At 38.8% G+C, this 14474-nt stretch overlaps 1 long non-coding RNA gene, 1 other non-coding gene and 1 pseudogene across 2 annotated transcripts in view; 1 reads left to right on the forward strand and 2 right to left on the reverse strand.

Annotated features, from left to right (window-relative positions):
- LOC140691773 (uncharacterized) overlaps positions 1–14474 on the forward strand; it is a 71885-nt gene that overhangs the window by 32080 nt on the left and 25331 nt on the right. The window lies entirely within an intron of this gene.
- On the reverse strand, positions 5517–5681 carry LOC116277414 (small Cajal body-specific RNA 16). The gene has a single exon (XR_004186880.1).
- LOC102542294 (ubiquitin-conjugating enzyme E2 D2 pseudogene) lies at positions 7981–8881 on the reverse strand (annotated as a pseudogene).

The raw sequence follows: 14474 nt of genomic DNA on the forward strand, positions 1-14474 counted from the left end.
ATGGATATGTAGTGGGATACTATTCAGCCATAAAAAAGAATAAAATAATGCCATTTGCAGCAACATGGATGGACCTGGAGAGCATCATTCTAAGTGAAGTAAGCCAAAAAGAGAAAGAAAAATACCATATGATATCAGACTTACATAGTAAACAAACTTATGGTTATCAGGGAGGAAAGTGGGTGGGAAGGGATAAATTGGGAGTTGGAGATTTGCAGATAACTAACTACTGTATATAAAATAGATAAACAAGTTTCTTCTGTATAGCACGGGGAACTATTTTCAATATCATGTAGTAACCTATAATGAAAAAGAATATGGAAAGGAATATATGTATGTGCATGTATGACTGAAACATTATGCTATACACCAGAAACTGACACAACATTGTAAACTGACTATATGCTTCAATTGAAAAAAAAATAAACTATAAGCCCAGCTCAAGCTTACTTCTTAGGCCCCATACTCAATAATTGATTGATAGAGGAATCATCTAAATGTCTCACATAGAGATCAACTCATTTAATATATCCAACTCAACTGAACTCCTTATCTACCCTCCACAAATCTACTACCCTTTTGTGTCACTTCTTTAGGAAAAGGCAACATTCTCCTGGTTGACTAGTTCAGAAACTTGGGATTCATTCGAGATCAGCGCATCTCAAACTTTTGGTCTCAGGATCCTTTTACACTCATAAAGATTATTGATGACCTTGTGGGCAGCGAGGAATAATTTTTCCTCTACCCTTATAGGTTCTTGGCTGATACCCACTCTGTAAAAAAAAAAAAAAAAAAAGATTAACTGGAGAAAACTTTTTAATAAATATTTTTTGGAAAAGTGATTTATTTATTTAGGTGGTTTGTTTGTTTTTTGGTTTGTGTTTTGTTTTTGTGGGGAGGAGGTAATTCAGTTTATTTATTTCTTTGGTTGTAGAGGAGGTACTGAGGATTGAACCCAGAACCTTGTGCATGTTAAGCATGTGCTCTACCACTTGAGCTATACCCTCTCTCTGAAAAACAAATTTAAAATCATACTCATGGGGTTCCTACAGAGCTATGAGATCCAAAGGCAACCAGGCAACTGAGGCTTATATACCATCCTGAGATAAGAAGGGGATTGTGGTCTGGGAATTCAAAGGGAAAGAAGGCAATTTATAGGAAAGTGAGAAGAGCAAATGTTTGGTAAACAACTGTTTGCCCTGCCATGCATATAACTTCCTCAAGGTATAAAATTATATCTCTTGTAATACCTCTTTTCCTGGTACAGGCCCTCTTTTAAAATTTCTTTTAGGCAGTTAAGGAGGGGGTAAAAAACTTCTCTTAAGTCTGCTGGGTCTTGATTGCCTTTAGGAGCACGTGCTAAATAAAGTGGCATCTTTGGAATGGCACATTCTGCTACAATTCAACCCCAAACAGCCCCAAACAGATTTTATTTATATGGGTCATATGTATTGATATTTACATGTTAAAAATTAAAACAGAAATTTCCAAACTTATTCCAAAATTAACAATAAACACTCTACATATTAAAAGAATCTATTTTTAAAGACTTCATCATAATTTTATTCTTTTTTTAAAAATTTAAGTGTAATTGATTTACAGTGTATTAGTTTCAGGTGTACAACATAGCGATTTAATATTTTTATAGATTATATCCCATTTAAACCTATTACAAAATAATGGCTATATTTCCCTGTGCTGCACAATATATCCTTGTTGCTTATTTATTTTATACCTAGTAGTTTGAATCTCTTAATCTCCTACCCCTATCGAGGCCCTTTCCCCTTCCCTTACCACACTGGTGACCACTAGTTTGTTCTCTGTATCTGTGCATCTGTTTTTTTGTTATATACATTCATCTGTTTTATTTTTTAGATTTCACATATAAGTGATAACATAGAGTATTTGTGTTTCTCTGTTTGACTTACTTCACTAAGCATAATACCCTTTACATTTGAGAGAAGTGGCTTTGTTTTACATTTTTACAGATTTCTTACAGTGAAGACTATGGAATTTTCATATCTGCTTCTGCATGCAAGCTGTCAGAAAATATTGTTTGGGTTGAAGTATGGTAAGAAAATGTGCCCTCACACAGACATGTAGTTAGAAAGAGGAGGACCATGCAGATTGTCTGAGAACTCAAAGACACGAGGGTCCTGGGACCTCACTTTGAGAAATGTGGCTTTATGTAACTCTCTCATGCTACCCTCCACCCTGCCATGCAACCAATATCCTAACCTTGTCAATTCTATATTTAAAAAAATATTTCCTGTCTGTCCTGTCTTCTGCATCCTTATGAACACTACTTTCATTCAGACCCTAATCATCTTTCATTTATCCACAAACACCTTCCAATCTGGCCTCTGTATTTCACGTGTTCTCAGAATGATTTTCTAACAGACAAATCTGAACTTATCACTCCACAGTTCAAATTATTGTTCTTTAGGAACAATAGGACCAAGTCTAATCATCTTTAGCATGGCTAATAAAACCACCCACATTCAGGTCTCTATCTGTCTCTCCAGTAATTTGTGTAGTCATACTGAATGTGAAGAACAAGCTGTTTCTTATTTACAATATATTTTGTGATGCTTTTGTACCTTTGTGTTATGTTCCTTGTCTGTCTTTCTTTCTATCTCCCTCTCTCTCTCTATTTATTTTGGGGGGAAGTAATTAGATCTATTTATTTATGTTTTTAGAAGGAGTACTGGGGATTGAACCTAGGACCTCATGCATGCTAAGCATGCGCTCTACCACTTGAGCTATAACCTCCCCTGTTCCTTCTTTCTATAATGCCCTTTCTGTCCCTTCTTTCTATAATGCCCTTTCTGTCCCTTATCCACTTATGAAATCCTACTCATCTGTCGAAGTTCAACGTAGGTATAATTACCTAACAACACACTCCCTTCCCATCTCCATGCCAGAACTGGGAGGCTTTTTTGTATCTCCAGCTGAATAGGACTAGAGAAGACATGTATTAACACTTCACAAAATGCTCATCAAATAAGGCACATTTGGGGGGAGGGTATAGCTTAAGTGGTAGAGTGCCTGCTTAGCACACACGAGGTCCTGGGTTCAATCCTCAGTACCTCTTCTATAAACAAACAAACAAACAAACAAACAAACAAACTTAATTACTTCTCCTCACAAAAAAAAAAATAGGCAAACTCAATGAATGTTTCATTTTCTTACTGTCGTGTGGAAACCCCTACTTCTTTTTGGTCCCTTACTATAAATACTATATGCTTTATTTGCACAGTTATCCAAGGTAAATTTTAGGGGGAGGAGGGAAAAGTTAAGAGTAATATAATATTTCATAAATGCTTTCTTGATACAGTTTTGAAATAATGTGTAAAATCTCTCAGTTCCCCTATGCAGGCAATTTGCTAAGCTCCCACACTCTGGGGCTAGGTACCAGACCACCAAGGATGGCCCTTATGCCCAGGAACCTGGGAAATGATTCAGTTTACACAATCCACAGGGAGCTTGGGAAACCTAGCTAACTCCACCCCCACTTGCAGTGTATATGCTGTCATTGTTCTGTGTCCCCTTGTCCCTGAGCGCAACTCCCTGTATAGCAGCCTTGTCTAGTTTGTAACTGTAGGTAACAAAGAGCCTTTTGTCTAAGATTAGTTTGTTCTATCCCACCATCAAAAGAATCTTTAAATTTTATAAAACAGTAGTCTATAGTCTAAATTTTTAGAATAATCTTGTTGAAGAACTTCCAAACATAATTGAGTTACATGTTCACAGATTTAGTAAAGAAATGCTGCTTCCTATAGTTAAGTGTGATGGATAAAGGGAACTCAGAATAATAGCTTCAGTGGAAAGCAACATTCTTTTCAAGAGCTCACTCAGAAGTCTTCTAAATAATTTAAACATTTATTGCATTCATCATTTGATGAATCCAAGGGCACACTTAATTCCTACCTTTTATGCAGTCTGTAATGAGGCTGAATACCTCAAATTCTCTTATTTGCAAAGCTCTTAAGTATTTAAGCTATGTCTATAATGAGAGATAGGTTTGAATATTGCCAGTAAAGTTAACCAAAACATTTAAATTTAAAAAATAAATTCACTTGGGTAAGAGGTATGCTGGTAACAAAGTCAAAATATTTGGCAATCTGCATTAGTACAGATTCTCACCCTCTTTTGTTAACAAATAATAACTCAAGTAGTGCAATGAAATACACTATCTGTCAAAGAGTGCTCATATTCCACCTGCTTAAAAAGCATTTTTGATGACTGTTAATACAGATTACTGGGCCCTTCTAGAGGTAGGATTCAGGAGTTTGCATTTTTAATTAATTTAATTTGCATTTCAAATTGATTTCTGTGTACTTTAAAGTTTGTGTGTATTATTTTAGGGGGAGACATGATGTTATATGAAGGTGTGGTTCAGTATGTGAACTGTCTGTTACTGGTTTACGATGAGACAAATACAGAAATCAAGAATATGCATTTAGAATCATTTACAGCAATTTTCTGAGCCATCCCAGCATATGATTGGTGGGTTTATTATCTTGCATGCCTTTGTTGTTTTCTTTATTTCATTTTCCTAATATTCATTTTTATTATTTTATAAAAGGTATCAATCTGTGATGGTTAGAAATAAAAATTTAACCCCTCTCAAATAAAGTTTGTGTATATTTCTAAAAAAAAAGGTGAGAAAGGATACTTCTCAACTTTGTGTGAAATCCTTGTGAACACCCCTTGTCATGAATTCCCAAGTCAATTTAACTTACAGATTCTCTTAGTCCCTGCCTTCTCCCCTAGCCATCCTAGGAATATTGCACATCTATAGATTTGCCCAGTGAAATCATCTTGCTGGCAGCCCAGCATAAGCTTATCTGAAAAGAATAAATATAATGAAGAGAAATAATAAATACAACTCCACTATTGAATGTGTATTCAGTGATAGAGGTGAAGTATTTTTCATACATCATCTTATTTTTAAAACCAGGAAGTGTTATAGACAATATTCTGGTTTAGTATTTGAAGAAACTAAGGTTCATAGGGGTTAAATAACTCATTTAGGGTCACACAACTAGTTGTTGGTGGAACCTGGATTAGAACACAAGTTTTTGCTTCAAACTCTCATGCTTTTTCCACACTACCTCTGATCATAAAAAAGTTAAATTAATAATTAGGAAACAAGATAAAAGAAAAAATTGTCCCCAAGTCACCAAATCCTCAATTTCTTTCATGATACAGTAGCCACTGGCAATTCATGGCTATTCCAATGTAATTAATTTAATATTTTAATTTAAAATTAATTAAAATTGAATAAAAAATTCAGTTGCCTGGTCACACTCACTAAATTTCCAGTGATCAATAGCTTCCTTGGCTCGTGGCTGCTGTATTGAATGGTACAGATGTAGAACACACCTATTTGACAGCACTGCCTGAATGTATAGGTAAAAGGAAATTTCATATTTGAGGTGTTAGTACCTTTGGTGCAGAAACAAAAAAAAATTCTCTGTATTTACAGACTTATTCTGATAAATATTTTTTTGTCCTGTTTGCAGTATCATACTTGATCATCAAACTGCTGCTAGAATGTTCACACCTATTACTGCAAATGCAAAACCCAGGGAAAAAACTCTCCTGGGAATTTACTTCAGGTCAGGGTCAGCCTGCCTGGTACAAAGGATAAATATTTTTTAAAAATCTTAAGCCATTAATGTTTTCATGTTTTTACTTAGAATTATAATCCCCCTCCACCCTTGAAAGAGTAGATTGTAAAGCTTTTTTTTAAAGGTTCTGATGGCAGTAATCTGCTTGTTGCACTGATCAGACATTCTTGAATGTACAAGTTCTAAAGGGAAAATTGGATCTTTTTCAGCACACACAAATATTTTCATAAAATTAATTTTTCCCTTTACAACCAGATAAGATCCAAGCAGTTAAAACTGTCGGGGTGCAGTTCTCCATGGTGTTTCTACACATCTTGTGACAGCATTTGTCCTGGAATGTCCTTTCAAGGACGTCTGTATAGCAAACAGTCTTGAAAGATAGAGGGCCCTCCAGGGCAAAGGATGGATTGTTTCCTGAGCAGATTAAATAAAGATTACATTTCCCTCTGGGGCAAAAGTTGGTTAGGTTTGGTAAATTTCCTCTTTAAAAGATTAGGGAGTTCCTAAGCTTGGGGTCGCTCAGCTGTGACACACACATCCTGCTCTGCTCTACATCTCCCCCTTGGGTCTTGGGGGACCAGAGGAACTGATGTCAGTGAAGCTCAGGCTGCCCGCTGGGCCATGACTAATGAAGTCTTGTCCCTAATGCAGGAGTCTGTGTCATTCTGCTGGCCTCCATGGGCTCACGTGTAGGCTTACAAGCTGGGTAAAATCTTAGCACTTAACACAGTTCTTGAGAAAACAAGCAAATGAGTGCTACTAGCTATGTCCTGAGAAGCAGCCTACCATCCAGAGTGTAGGAGAGAGGCAGAGTGACAACAAGGATGGGGACTGAAGGAGTGGGAAGTGGAGAAGGCTGGGAACAAAACGTATCATTTTATTTTGTAACAACAACTAATCCATTTAATTTAGCATGTTATACCTGGACCTCAAAATAGAAGATGTTACCGGACCAAACTTGGGTCCACTCACCTGTGCTTTAAAGCCAATCTACTGACACGGGGTTGTGGTGAAGAAGAGTGCAGCATCAGACAAGAAGTCTGGGGCAGCTAATGGTCAAAAAACCCCAGCTCCCCATAGGCTTTAAGAAAAAGGCAAGGTGGGGGGGGGGGGTCCCAGGGTATATGATCAGCTCGTGCATAATCTCTGATTGGTTGATGGTGAGGCAGCAGGATGCTGTCACAGGGGTTAGCATCATCAATCCTCAGGCTCCAGCTGGTCTAGGGGCTACATGCTCATGGTCATTGTGTAGTTAACTTCTTCCTTTTGATGGGTGTTTTAGCATCTGTAAAACAACTCAGGAAATGTGCATTGGATACTGTCATCTCTGTATTTCGGGGAGGAACTAGAGATTCTGTGACTGCCATTGAGCTGATATACTGTTTAAATTGTTATCAGTTCTCCTGGCTCAACTGCTACTTTTGTCACTACCTGTTCACATCCTTTCAATCATTAATTCTTGAGCCAGGTTTTTGTGGCTTAGGGGAAGCCTTGGGAGACTACAGCTTTTCTACAAACAAAAGGCAGGCAGAGGACACAGTGGGGAGGGGTCTGTCATGGGGAGGACCCATAGGGTCCTGCTCAGTTACAAAGATATAGGTTAATATTTATTTACATATTTATATATTTATTTATCTTAGTGGAAGTACTGGGGGATTTAATCAGGACCTCCTGCATGTTAACCACTGAGCTATACCCACTCCTAAAAACTTCCAGCATTTTCTGTTAGAGGGATACTAGATTGTTGAAGAGTTTTCTTGTTTGTTTTTTCCTCTCTTAGTGGAGGCACTGGGGATTGAACCCAAGACCTTGTACATGCCAAGCACAGGGGCTCTACCATAGAGCTATACTCCCCACCCCAAAATAGGTTAATATTAACCTTGGTCAAAAACAGAACAAAACCCTGAAGTTGCTTTAGAATAAAATGGATGCCTAACTAGTTTTGTAATCTTCACTGGGTTTTTCCTCTCCACTGTCAACTCTAAAGGATTCCACATTAAAAATTACCCCACTAGTTGGTGGAACTGCTCCCCTTATCCTAAAGCCACTACCCCCTTGTTCTTGCTTTCCCAATGCTCAATCAATAGAGCTTTTAGTCAATATTAGATTGAAACCGGTTTCACACTCACCCAAACCCCCAACCTTACCCTCATGCACTATACCACCTTCACCACCACGCCCGGACTCCCTTGACACCCTTCTACACACATCCTGATATGGAAGGTGTACCACATGTGCCCAGGAGGGAGTGATGGTTGGTTCATTGAAAGCAGACAAAAAAATAACTAACCATGCACAACTAAGATTGTAAATCAACTACACTTCAATAAAAAATGGCAAAAAATAACCAATTCAACTGACAACTTTATTAAAGCAATGGGATTATCATGTCATTTTAGATTACATGGCATATTTCTGAGTCCATTCGCGAGCAATTTGGTCATACTTCTTCCTGTCCTTCATGTAGATCTTAGCAATTTCTGGAACCAAAGGGTCATCAGGGTTGGGGTCACATAGCATGGAGCAAATGGATAACAATACTTTGGAAATGGTCAGTGCTGGCGACCACTCAGATCTAAGGATGTCTAGGCAGATGCTTCCGTTTTTGTTAATATTCGGGTGGTAAATTCGAGTGATGAAGGCAATCTTGGGTGGTTTGAAGGGGTAATCGGATGGAAGTTGGATCGTTAGGAAGAAGACACCCCCTTGGTAGGGGCTGTCGTTGGGCCCCATAATGGTCGCCTGCCAACGGAACATATCGTCACCCACTGGCCCTGCTGAGCACTGGTCGGGGGGGTCGCGGGACATGTCGAGGAGCTCCCTGTGGATGCGCTTTAGGGCCATCATCTGCGACACGTGGCCTGTCCTTGGTGTTGGGCCTGGGGACAGATAGAAGGCGACAGTGGTGATTACGTGGTGGGAGGAGCAGCGGCGACAGACACCGCGTAGGCAGATGGGTGGGTTGAGGGCCTGCTGAAGGGTCAAGGGGGGCGTCGTTGGAGAGGGACGGTGGCGGGGAGGAGGACTGAGGAGGGAGGGAGTTGGGCGCTGGATCAGACCTGATGGGATACTGGACACCAGAGGCTCTTGGCCACCGCCACCACCTCTTCCTCCGCGCTGTCCTGAGCCGGAGACTCCGCCTTCTGGAGGCCCCGCAGCCTCCAGGCCGCGCTGCCCGGAGACACTGCCACCTAGAGATACCGCTGCTCCAGTCCCTGACCGTCTGCCTCTGCTGCTGACCCCAACTGCCTACGCTAGGCCCCCGGGCGACAGGCACGTACGCTTTCAGTGAGGTCACAGAGGCCACGCTGATGACGTGGCGCAGCGTCGCCCAGGCCGGGGCCCGTGGGGGTGGGGGTGGGGTTGTGGCGGAGTGGGGAGAGGGCGGGAGAGGGCAGAGAGAGCGGGAGGGGGCCGAGGGGGCGGGAGAGGGCAGAGGGGGCGGGAGGGGGCCGGAGGGGGCCGAGGGGGCGGGAGAGGGCAGAGGGGGCCTGAGGGGGCAGGAGAGGTGAAGGGGGGAGGGGCCGGGGTTGGAGATTGGAGGAGGCTGGAGGTGTGGAGGGGGGTTAGCAGGAAGAGGAAGAAAGGGTGGGGAGGGGCTGGGGGCTGCCTGATTCACCGAGTGCTCCTGCTCTGGGCTGGCAAGTTAGGAAACATGCACCACCTGCGTCTGAGAGTTATATGAATAAAAAATAGCAGTTCAATGAATTCTCCAGTCTTCCCTCACCCCGATTCACCTCCCCTTAACATTTGGCCCCATTGGACTTACACTGATTTATTCTCTTTGCCTCTCTTTTTAGAGAGTGTGTGTGTGTGTGTGTATGCCTACACACACATACACATACACATGCACACACACATACGTATACACACACATACTTGCAAGTGAGCTACAAACATCCTAGTCCTTTACTTCCAGATACTTCTGTGTATATTTCCTAAGGGAGATATTATATAATTAATTTCAGTCAATTTAACATCATTACAATACTTTTATAACTTTATTTTATTTTTTAATTAAAGAATAGTTGATTTACAACATCGTATCAGTTGCAGGTGTACAACAGAGCTACTCAAGATTTTTTATAGATTCTGCTCCATTAACTTTCTTTTTAACCTTTTTTATTGATTTATAATCATTTTACAATGTTGTGTCAAATTCCAGTGTTCAGCACAATTTTTCAGTCATTCATGGACATATACACACTCATTGTCACATTTTTTTCTCTGTGATTTATCATAACATTTTGTGTATATTTCCCTGTGCTATACAGTGTAATCTTGTTTATCTATTCTACAATTTTGAAATCCCAGTCTATCCCTTCCCACCCTCTACCCCCCCCCCCCCCCCCGGTAACCACAAGTCTGTATTCTCTGTCCATGAGTCTATTTCTGTCCTGTATTTATGCTTTGTTTTTGTTTGTTTGTTTGTTTTTGTTTTTTAGATTCCACATATGAGCGATCTCATATGGTATTTTTCTTTCTCTTTCTGGCTTACTTCACTTAGAATGACATTCTCTAGCAGCATCCATGTTGCTGCAAATGGCATTATGTTGTCGGTTTTTATGGCTGAGTAGTATTCCATTGTATAAATATACCACCTCTTCTTTATCCAGTCACCTGTTGATGGACATTTAGGCTGTTTCCATGTTTTGGCTATTGTAAATAGTGCTGCTATGAACATTGGGGTGCAGGTGTCATCCTGAAGTAGATTTCCTTCTGGGTACAAGCCCAGGAGTGGGATTCCTGGGTCATATGGTAAGTCTATTCTTAGTCTTTTGAGGAATCTCCACACTGTTTTCCATAGTGGCTGCACCAAACTGCATTCCCACCAGCAGTGTAGGAGGGTTCCCCTTTCTCCACAGCCTCTCCAGCATTTGTCATTTTTGGATTTTTGAATGACAGCCATTCTGACTGGTGTGAGGTGATACCTCATTGTAGTTTTGGTTTGCATTTCTCTGATAATTAGTGATATTGAACATTTTTTCATGTGCCTATTGATCATTTGTATGTCTTCCTTGGAGAGTTGCTTGTTTAGGTCTTCTGCCCATTTTTGGATTGGGTTGTTTATGTTTTTCTTATTAAGTTGTATGAGCTGCTTATACATTTTGGAGATCAAGCCTTTGTCGGTTTCACTTGCAAAAATTTTCTCCCATTCCCTAGCTTGTCTTCTTGTTTTACTTCTGGTTTCCTTTGCTCTGCAGAAGCTTGTAAGTTTCATTAGGTCCCATTTGTTTGTTCTTGCTTTTATTTCTTCTAGGAGAAAATTTTTGAAATGTATGTCAGATAATGTTTTGCCTATGTTTTCCTCTAGGAGGTTTATTGTATCTTGTCTTATGTTTAAGTCTTTAATCCATTTTGAGTTGATTTTTGTATATGGTGTGAGGGTGTGTTCTAGCTTCATTGTTTTACATGCTGCTGTCCAGTTTTCCCAACACCATTTGCTGAAGAGACTGTCTTTATTCCATTGTATATTCTTGCCTCCTTTGTCGAAGATGAGTTGACCAAAAGTTTGTGGGTTCATTTCTGGGCTCTCTATTCTGTTCCATTGGTCTATATGTCTGTTTTGGTACCAATACCATGCTGTCTTGATGACTGTAGCTCTATAGTATTGTCTGAAGTCTGGGAGAGTTATTCCTCCAGCCTCTTTCTTTCTCTTCAGTAATGCTTTAGCAATTCTAGGTCTTTGATGGTTCCATATAAATTTTATTATGATTTGTTCTAGTTCTGTGAAATATGTCCTGGGTAATTGGATAGGGATTGCATTAAATCTGTAGATTGCCTTGGGCAGTGTGACCATTTTAACAATATTGATTCTTCCAATCCAAGAGCATGGAATATCTTTCCATTTTTTAAAGTCTTCTTTAATTTCCTTCATCAATGGTTTATAGTTTTCTGTGTATAATTCTTTCGCCTCCTTGGTTAGATTTATTCCCAGATATTTTATTACTTTGGGTGCTATTTTAAAGGGGATTGTTTCTTTACTTTCTTTTTCTGTTGACTTATCGTTAGTGTAAAGAAATGCAACTGATTTTTGAACATTAATTTTGTAACCTGCTACCTTGCTGAATTCTTCAATCAGCTCTAGTAGCTTTTGTGTGGACCTTTTAAGGTTTTCTATATATAGTAACATGTCATCAGCATATAATGACACTTTTACCTCTTCTTTTCCAATTTGGATCCCTTTTATTTCTTTCTCTTGACTGATTGCTGTGGCTAGGACTTCCAGGACTATGTTGAATAGGAGTGGTGATAGTGGGCATCCTTGTCTTGTCGCAGATATTAGTGGGAAGCTTTTGAGTTTTTCACCGTTGAGAACTATGCTGGCTGTAGGTTTGTCATATATAGCTTTTATTATGTTGAGATATGTTCCCTCTATACCCACTTTGGTGAGAGTTTTTTATCATAAATGGGTGTTGAATTTTATCAAATGCTTTTTCTGCATCGATTGAGATGATCATGTGGTTTTTGTCCTTTCTCTTATTGATGTGATGTATTACATTGATTGATTTGCTTATGTTGAACCAGCCTTGTGTCCCTGGGATGAACCCCACTTAGTCATGATGTATAATCTTTTTTATGTGTTGTTGGATTCTATTTGCTAAAGTTTTGGTGAGGATTTTGGCGTCTATGTTCATCAGTGATATTGGCCTATAATTCTCTTTTTTTGTAGTGTCTTTGCCTGGTTTTGGTATCAGGGTGATGGTGGCTTCATAGAATGAGTTTGGGAGTATTCCCTCCTTTTCAATCGTCTGGAAGAGTTTGAGAAGGACTGGTATGAGTTCTTCTTTGTATGTTTGGTAGAATTCCCCGGTGAAGCCATCCGGTCCTGGACTTTATTTGTAGGGAGGTTTTTAATTGCTATTTCTATTTCCTTTCTAGTGATTGGATTGTTCAAGTGTTCAGTTTCTTCTTGATTCAGTTTTGGTGGACAGTATGTTTCCAGAAACTTGTCCATCTCCTCTAGGTTATCCAGTTTGGTTCCATATAGTTTTTCATAATATTCTCGTATGATATTCTGTATTTCTATTTTGTTTGTTGTAATTTCTCCATTTTCCTTTCTTATTTTGCTAATTTGTGCTCTCTCTTTTTTCTTCTTTGTGAGTTTGGCCAGAGGTTTGTCGATTTTATTTACTTTTTCAAAAAACCAGCTTTTGGTTTGGTTGATTTTTTCTATGGTCTTGTTAATCTCTATTGTATTTAATTCCTCTCTGATCTTTATTATTTCCTTCCTTCTGCTGCTTTTTGGGGCTTTTTGTTGTTCTTTTTCTAATTGACTCAGGTGGTGGGTTAACTTGTTTATTTGAGATTGTTCTTCTTTTTTGAGGAAGGCCTGCATCGCTGTAAACTTCCCTCTTAGCACTGCCTTTGCTGTGTCCCATAGGTTTTGAGTGGTTGTGCTTTCATTATCATTTGTCTGAAGGTATTTTTTAATTTCAGCTTTGATTTCCTCATTGATCCATTGTTTTTTCAATAACATATTGTTTAATCTCCATGCTTTCCTTTTTTTCTCCTTTGTTTCTCTGTTGTTGATTTCCAGTTTCATGGCATTGTGGTCAGTAAAGAAGCTTGAGATAATTTCTATCTTCTTAAATTTGTTGAGGTTTCTTTTGTGCCCAAGTACATAATAGATCCTGGAAAATGTTCCATGTGCACTTGAAAAGAATGTATATCCTATTTTTTGGGGGTGTAATGCTCTGAAAATATCCACCAAATCTAGTTTTTCTATTGTAGTATTTAATTTCTCTGTTGCCTTGTTTATTTTCTGTCTGGAAGATCTGTCTAGTGATGTTAATGCAGTGTTAAAATCTCCAAGTATGATTGTATTCCCATCAATATCCCCCTTTATCTCTGTTAGTAATTCTTGTATGTACTTAGGTGCTCCTATATTGGGTGCATATATATTAATGAGTGTAAAATCTTCATCTTGTATCACTCCTTTAATCAGTATAAAATGTCCTTCTTTATCTTTCTTTATGGCCTTTGTTTTAAAGTCTATTTTGTCTGAAATTAGTACTGCAACATCTGCTTTTTTGGCTTTTCCATTTGCATGGAATATCCTTTTCCATCCTTTCATTCTCAATCTATATGTGTTCTTCTCCCTAATGTGGGTCTCTTGTATGCAACATATTGAAGGTTCTTGCTTTATTATCCAGTCTGCCACTCTAGGTCTTTTGACTGGAGCATTTAGTCCATTAACATTTACAGTAATTAACGATAGATGTGTGTTTATTGCCATTTTGAACTTATCTTTGCAGTTGAATTGGTATATCCTCTTTGTTCCTTTCTTCTTCCTTTTGTGGTTTGGTAATTTTCCTTTGTATTATCATGGATTTTATTTAATTTTTGTGACTCCCTTGTAAATTTTTGACTTGTGGTTACCCTTTTTTGTAAATCTATTAACCCATTACTATAACTGTTTTTATTAAACTGATAGTAACATGATCTCAAAACCATCCTACTGTTAAAAAAATTTAAAAAAGAAAGAAAAAAAATATTCTATATTTCCCTGCCTCCCTCTTCCACTCTCAGTGATTTGTATGTTTTCTTTATTTGTAATTCATGAGTTATCACCTTTCCAGTTGTGAGTTTCTCATTTCTGTAGCATCCTGCTACTTTTCTATTTAGAATAGCCCTTTCAATATTTCTTTTAGCATGGGTTTAGTGTTGCTAAACTCCTGCAGCTTTTTTTTGTCTGTGAAACTCTTTATTTCTCCTTCTATCCTAAAGGATAGCCTTGCTGGATAAAGTATCCTAGGCTACATCTTTTTTTCATTCAGGGCTTTGAATATATCTTGCCACTCCCTTCTGGCCTATAGTGTTTGTGTAGAGAAATCA

The sequence above is a fragment of the Vicugna pacos genome, chromosome X (assembly GCF_048564905.1).
Source record: "Vicugna pacos chromosome X, VicPac4, whole genome shotgun sequence".
Taxonomy (NCBI): domain Eukaryota; kingdom Metazoa; phylum Chordata; class Mammalia; order Artiodactyla; family Camelidae; genus Vicugna; species Vicugna pacos.